The sequence below is a fragment of the Magnolia sinica genome, chromosome 2, assembly GCF_029962835.1.
Source record: "Magnolia sinica isolate HGM2019 chromosome 2, MsV1, whole genome shotgun sequence".
In the NCBI taxonomy this organism is placed as follows: domain Eukaryota; kingdom Viridiplantae; phylum Streptophyta; class Magnoliopsida; order Magnoliales; family Magnoliaceae; genus Magnolia; species Magnolia sinica.
Genome location: NC_080574.1, coordinates 37,865,285 through 37,872,981, shown reverse-complemented (window position 1 = coordinate 37,872,981; position 7,697 = coordinate 37,865,285). Strand labels below are relative to the sequence as shown.

Sequence of the window (7,697 nt, the reverse complement as noted above, 5' to 3'; positions counted from 1 at the left end):
TTTTTAGAATTAGGGTTTTGGTTTTAGAAGTTTTCTAATTCTAGGCTTTTTTTTTAGAAATTTTCTATTTTCTAATTTTAGATTTAGATTCTTCCTTTAACTTTCTATTTTCTAGTTTTAGAAAATTTTCCTTTTTAGAAACTAACATTACTTTCTATTTTTAGGATTAGGTATTTTATTTTAGAAACTTTCTAATTCTAGAATTCTTTCAATTTTAGAAACTAACTTAGCTTTCTATTTCTAGGTTTAGAAACTTTCCTTTTTAGAAACTAACTTTCTATTTTTGATTATCTTTAGAATTCTTCTTTTTTTAGAAAATAGTTTACTTTCTATTTTTAGAAACTAACTCGTTTTGGTTTATTTTGTAGGTGTTTAACTTAGGGACTCCAATCTGGTAACTTCTTTCCAACCTTCTCTTTCTTTCTAGATTTTTTTTCATTTCTTCTCTTTAGGTTAGGTTTAGAATCTAATTGAGAGTTGCTAGTGTTTCATGCCCAAGTGGGCTCGTGATAACACTTAACGTCTCTTGACTGAAGGAGGATTGGTTGAGGGGTTGACTATCCATCGCAGGACTAGACACCGCTTGAAATCCCCTAAGTTAATTAAAGTAATGGCTGAAAACTAACCTATTCTACCCCAACCTGGGGTGGAGGACATTCAGGATAAGAATGAGGTGCATCAAGCACCCCCACCTCATACTTTACGAGATTATTTACAACTGGTGGGGGTGAGTACGCCCTCATGCATGGTTTTTCCTGAGAATGCAGGGCACATGGATATCAAGCCAGGGGTGATCTAACTCCTTCCTAAATTTCATGGGCTTGAGTTAGAAAATCCATATTTACATCTGAAAGAGTTTGATGAGATCATAGCTACTTTGTACTTTCCTAACGTATCTGATGACACGCTCAGGTTGAAACTCTTTCCCTTTTCTTTGAAAGAGAAAGTTAAGACGTGGTTGCATTTACTATGTCCTCGATCTATTGGCGGATGGAATGACATGACAAGGGAGTTCATAAAGAAATTTTTCCCATACCATAAGACAAACACCCTTAGAAAGTCGATCATGAACTTCGCCCAAGGTGAAGATGAAACATTCTTCCAATGTTGGGAGCGGTTCAAGGATCTTGTCAGTTCATGCCCACAACATGGTTTTAAAATGTGGCGCATCACGAACTTTTTTTATGATGGACTGACATCTCTCATGCGCCAATTAGTCGAGACGATGTGTAATAGGGAGTTTATGAATAAAGGTGTCAATGAGGTGTGGGACTACTTTGATAAACTTGCTGAGAACACACAATCATGGGACATCTCCCTTAGACCGAGTACTACGTCTAGGCTGACTCATTCCAAGGAAAGGGGTGGAATGTATCTCCTGAAGGAGGATGATGATATTAATGTTAAAGTGGCTAATCTCACTAGAAAACTCGAGGCCATGGAATTAAAGAAGGATAAGGCTAAGGAAACTATTTGCGGTATTTGTGCTTGCAACATTCACACTACTGAAAATTGTCCAACTATATCTGTCTTTCAAGAGGTATTAAATGAGCAATCCAATGCCGTAAACAATTACCAAAGACCTTTCAGTGGGCCCACCTCTAACATATACAATCCTGGTTGGAGAAATCATCCAAACTTCAGTTGGAGGAATGGACTAACTGCTACACCTCAAGGTTTCCTAAATCAAATTCCAACTCAAGAGAAACCTTAAGAGGATTCGATTCTAAAACACTTTCAAAAGAAAGAGCTTTTCAATCAGGGTATGCTATAAGCCTTTCAAGACCTTACAAAAGCAATACAAGGACTTAAGGCTGAAAATACGATTGGGAACAAGAGGAGCTTTCTAGCTTAACCTCTTCTCAATCCTAAACCACAATATAAAGTTAGTGACCCAAGCTCTTCAAATTAGATGGAGCAAGCTAAATCCATCACCACTCTTAGGAGTGGGAAGATCATTGAAAAAACCATTCCAGTTAGGGCTGAAAAGCCTAAGGACCCATAAGTGGACAAAGAAGATGGATCTAGCCATGCCCCACCAGAGTTAGAACCGGAACCTCAAGGGAAGCCAGTTGCTCCATTTTCGCAACGGTTGGTTGCACCAAAACCTCTCTCTAACTCTTAGGATATTCTAGAGGTGTTGAAATAAGTGAAGGTTAACATTCCTCTACTTGATGCCGTGAAACAAATACTTTCGTATGCCAAATTCCTGAAAGATTTATGTACGACCAAAAGATGACAGAATATTCAAAAGAAAATCTTCTTGACTGAGAAAGTGAGTGTCATCCTAAAGCAAGATGTGCCGCAAAAATTTAAAGATCCTGGTAGCCTAACCATATTATGTGTAATCGGGGACTATCGAATTGAGCACGCACTTCTTGACTTAGGAGCGAGCGTTAATCTGATTCCCTACTCGGTATACAAACAGTTACGTTTGAGTGAATTAAAACCTACCTTAGCCACACTACAACTTGTTAATCATTCTATTCGTGTACCTAGAGGGATAATTGAGGATGTGTTGGTCCAGGTCGATAGATTTTATTACCCAGTAGATTTTATCATCCTGGATACCGAACCCATCAGTAACATGAGCACTCAAATTCTTGTCATTCTTGGTTGCCCATTCTTGGGCACCTCAAACGCAACTATCAATTGCAAGAATGGAGTCATGAGTATGTCTTTCGGGAATATGACATTAGAAATGAATATCTTTTTAAACACAAGCAAACAGTTAGAGGATGATGACGATTTCCACGACATTAATATGATTGACACTTTCATGGAAGATAGGACACATTTTACCTTATCCTCTGTAAGACCTGTATCCTAGTCCGTACTGTTCCGTCAAATCCCGCGATCCTTCCTGTCGAATTTCGGCAACCTGTGACGTATATCGATGTTTGCGATTGACCCTAAGTCTTATGCTGTAGATTTGAGTCAGCTTAATTCAAGACTTGTACCATTGCGACCGCACCGTCGCCATGGTTCCGACGCCGCGTCTCTCGCATCGATTCGATACCCTGGCAGGAAGATGTGAGCCGGCATTTATTTTGAAGAAAACGCCATGCATTTGCAATCCCAAGAGAATCTCTACAATATGTCAAATCAATCCCATCAATCAATCATATCATGTCAAGTACACATCATCTTTCACCCCATCCCCAAGTAACCACTAAGTCAACTCTCTCTCACCCTCTCTCTTACACACCCATACATGTCAAGTACAACATCACCTCACCCATCACTCACATCCATCACTCTCTCTCTTTATATCCCATCTCCCTCTCTCTCTCTCTCTCTCTCTCTCATTTCTCAACTCAATCCCAAGCAAACAAGAGAGCTCACGTCCAAGCTCTCTTCCATGTGAGAGAGTGCATGTGTGTGGCCCACTTTCCCATCCCAAATCCTCCATCCTAGCCATTTACTTCTCATCTTCCACCATCAAAGTGAAGCTTAAGGAGATCGACATTCCAACGGACCGAGAAGATCGACCGGTGGGTGCTTCTATAGACTAGATTTTCATGTTCTTATGATGGGCCAAGTGAGGCCTACCGATCAATGGTATGGATCTCACTTTGGACCCTTGATGTGGCCAATGGCCCACCTTGATGCTTAAGATCATTCCATAATGGGGCCATTCTCCATGGACCCCATCATGATGTTTATTTTCTTGCATGAATAGGGTCACCTAGACCTTCTATTTTGGCAGAGAAAGGATCTTCACCATTGATTTGGTGGACCCATATGCAATGGGACCCACTTGATGTATGATTAAATGCTTGAAACGGAGGGCCCATAGTGCCGGGGTCCCTCCATCACACGTGTATCTCTCTCTCTCTCTCTCTCCCTCTCTTTCTTTTTATTCTTCTTTTCATGTGATGTTGGTGTGATTGTGTGGCCCACCCGAATAGACCCCACCATAAGGCTTGTATTTTATCCCAAACCATCTATAGGTGGGACCCACCTTATATGTATTGTATCCACAACACCCACCATTTGGTGGCCCACCTAAACAGGGCCCACCTTGTGCGTGTGATAGGCCCAGACCGTCCAGCGTCCAGGGACGCTGGACGTGCATGGAAAACACAAATATAAGCTTGGTTCACAAGCTGCTTAGTGGCCAACTCATATAGGCCCCACCTTGATGTATGCTTCAAATCCAAGCCGTCCATCTCATTTTCCAGATTATTTTAGGCGTTGAGCCGAAAAATGGGACTGATCTAACTTTCTGGCGGGCCACACCTTTGAAAATAGTGATTTTCACCATTGAAACTCACCTTAGTTTTTTCTATATGCCGAAAAATACCCAATATTGGGCTTGATGGATTTGTTATTCATGGTAGGATCCATTGGCGGACCCGGATTCAGCAGATGTAGGCCCTACCTCTGAAAAACCACAAAATTTAAGTTTTTCAAAAAAAATAAAAAAATACACAACCAACAGCAGCATTGCTGCTGCTGCTGTCAGACGCCAGGGCGCCAGGCGGGCGGGTGGAGAGCAGAGTCCCACGGCCCCTGACGTGGGCCCCACCCTGAGGTATATTTGCCATCAAACCCGTTCATATGGTGGGCCACCTCCATCAGTGGGCCCCCTCCAAATTTCAGCCTCATCCAAGACTCAGGTGGCCCACGTCATGGGAAACAATGGGATTAAACGTCAGCCTTTGAAAACTTTTTCTGGGCCACAGAAGTTTTGGATCAATCTAAAATTTGTTTTTACCCTTCATCCAGGTCCATGCGACCTTATCAATGGTCTAGGTGGAAAATAAATGTTATGGTGGGCCCCACGTGAGACCCACAGTGATTTATGTGTTTACTGGACGATGGAGCCCAAAGTGATGTACGTGTTTCATTTCCACCGTCCAGCAGACGGTGGGGCGCACCATGATTTATGTGTTTATCCACACTGTCCGTTGTCTGGACAGTGGACCCCACCATGATGCTTGTGTTGCACCCCAACCGTCAATCCATTTTGCAAGCTCATTTTAAGGCATGAGCTAAAGAATGAGTCAGATCCGTGGTTCAAGTGGGTCCTACCACTATTATTTGAAGTGAGGATCAGTTGATCCTTTGACATGATTTATATATATATATATATGTATGTATGTATGTATGTATGTATTTGTGGCCATTTTTAAGGCCCACCTTGGCATTTATAAGGCCCGTGTTATGAGGCCCATTTGATGTACATATGGGGCCCAATTAGTGTAGTCCATTTGAGATACGTAAAGCCATGTGATTAGGCTCATTTTGATGTATTCTAAGGCCCATGGGTTATGGCCCATTGCAATGTACATAAGGCCCGTTGGTGAGGCCCATTAATGTGGCCCATTTGATGAATGTAAGGCCCATGTGATACGGCCCATTTGATGTACCTAAGGCCCATGGGTCGAGGCCCAATGGGTTGTCCTTAGGGTCCATTGCAATGCGTGATTTCTCCATGGTTTGTGGCAGGCTATGCCTTGGGAGCAATGTTGGTTTGACGTCCACATTGCAAGTATAATGTTGGTTAAATGTCCGCATTACGACTCTCCCTAGGGCCCATTAATAGGTCGTACTTGTGGTGTGTAGGTCTTCTAGGCCCATCTGCATTGTAGGGATAATTCACCACTTTATAACATGCTTAGTATAGCTCCATGATACATGCCCATACGCATCATATGTATGCTTGATATGAGGAATGTTTGATCATAGCATAAGCCGTTGGGCTGTGGCATTTACGGGACCCCTTATGAGACGGAGTGCCCTCACATGAGTGCGTGGTACGCACAGGATTACTACATGATTTGACGATGTGACTCATGCATTCCGCATATGTGTGACTTGATCACTGCACGCCCTAGCGACAACAGGGCCGTGGCCTCCACAGGTATATCATAGATGGTCGTATCGGATACCAGAAATATTGGCTCTAGCATTGTGGGCACTTAGGATATCCTTAGGTGAAAGTCCTAGAACCTTTTTGGTACCAGGAGATGCTCCAACGTCTAGACCAAGTGGATACATGAGTGCCCAGTGCCGAATACCAGTAGGTCGCGTCTCCCACTGTGTCGTGGTCGGTTGGAAGGGGGTGTGGCCTTATCCGCCCAAGTGAGGGGGCTATAAGCTAGGCTGAGTTTGACCAGCTCGTAAATGAGTTCGCTATCGACAAGCCGGGTAGGTATTGGCAGACTACTGGTCAGGCGGATAGTGAGGTCTATTCCACTTGTTCGACTGTGCAGCTAGGGAGGAGGCAGTCTGTGTAGAGTGTATCAGACCCCGGTGATATCCAGAGAGGAACTGTACTGACATGTGTACTTGATGAGGACTGTCATGCTTGCTTTGCATCTCGCATATGACATTTGGCTACATAGGCCTCGCATCGCATGGCCTTGGTATGGCGATAGCATTCATATCTTGCATCATATAGCTTTGGTACAGCTGATAACATTCATGGACTTACCGCATATTTCCGCATTACTCTAATACTGTACACTTGGTGTTGGCCTTGCACACACACTTACACCACCATCTAAGATTTTGTAAGCTTATGCACGACCGTTGTGTGCAGGTAGTGTTGGACAGCAGCAACGCTGAGGCAGGAGTGCGCATCAGTTTATTTTAAAGCTTTTTGATCACCCTGTATTTCCTTTTCCGTATTGTACTTAAAGTTTTTGATTTAGTGGATATGTGATGATGTTGTTTTGTGACTTTGTTATGCTTGTGGTTATGCTCCATTACAAAAAAAATCATACTGAAAATTCTCCTTGTAGGATCCCAGGATTGGAATCTGGTATGAGAGTGCCGGAATTCGAGAATGAGGCACTACGGAGGCTATCGGTACCGGATTCGGCGATCGAAAATTTTGTGAGCCCGTTTTTCGAGTTTGGGGCGTGACATCCTCTGATCCTCTAAAGACGTGCCTGACCCACTCCCATGATTTTCATGATGACATGATTAAGGAGAAGTGTGCCATGCTTGATGTTACGCCAGTACTTGAAGTTAACCAGTGGAGGCCACAATTTGAAGAGTTGCCCCAAGCTGATGAAGTGCCTCTACCGTCTAACCTCAAGCCACCGAAGCTTGACCTAAAACATTTGCCCTTTGATTTGAAATATGCATATTTAGGTCAAGATGAGACATATTTGGTGGTGATTTCTGCCCACCTTGAGAAAGAACAAGAGAGTATGCTCATATCTACTCTCGTTGAGCATAAGGGAGCCATTGGATGGACGATTGTGGACCTCAAGGGAACTGACCCCTCGATTTGTACTCTTCGCATTTATCTTGAGGATCATGCGAAGACCGCTCAACAATCACAACGTAGACTAAATCCAAATATGAAAGAAGTGGTTAAGGCCGAGGTTCTTAAACTATTAGATGTGGGTATTATATACCCTATATCCGATAGTCAATAGGTGAGTCCAACTCAGGTGGTTCATAAGAAGTCTGAAATCACCATCGTAGCCAATGCCAATAATGAACTCGTGTCAACTAGAGTTACTACTAGTTGGAGAATGTGCATTGACTACAGGAAGTTGAATACCGTCACGAGAAGGACCACTTTCCTTTACCCTTCATTGATCAGATCGTGGAAAGGTTAGCTGGGGTCATTCTTATTACTGTTTCCTTGACGAGTATTTGGGCTACAATCAGATAAAGATCGCCCCTGAAGATCAGGAAAAGACTACATTTACATGTCCCTACGGCACCTTTGC

At 43.0% G+C, this 7,697-nt stretch overlaps 1 non-coding gene across 1 annotated transcript; it reads right to left on the bottom strand.

Moving 5' to 3' along the window:
- Positions 1 to 1,048: 1,048 nt before the first annotated feature.
- LOC131238303 (small nucleolar RNA R71) lies at positions 1,049 to 1,155 on the bottom strand. Its single transcript, XR_009167707.1, has one exon. It is a non-coding gene; the product is annotated as a small nucleolar RNA R71 (small nucleolar RNA).
- Between the last annotated feature and the right edge of the window lie 6,542 nt (positions 1,156 to 7,697).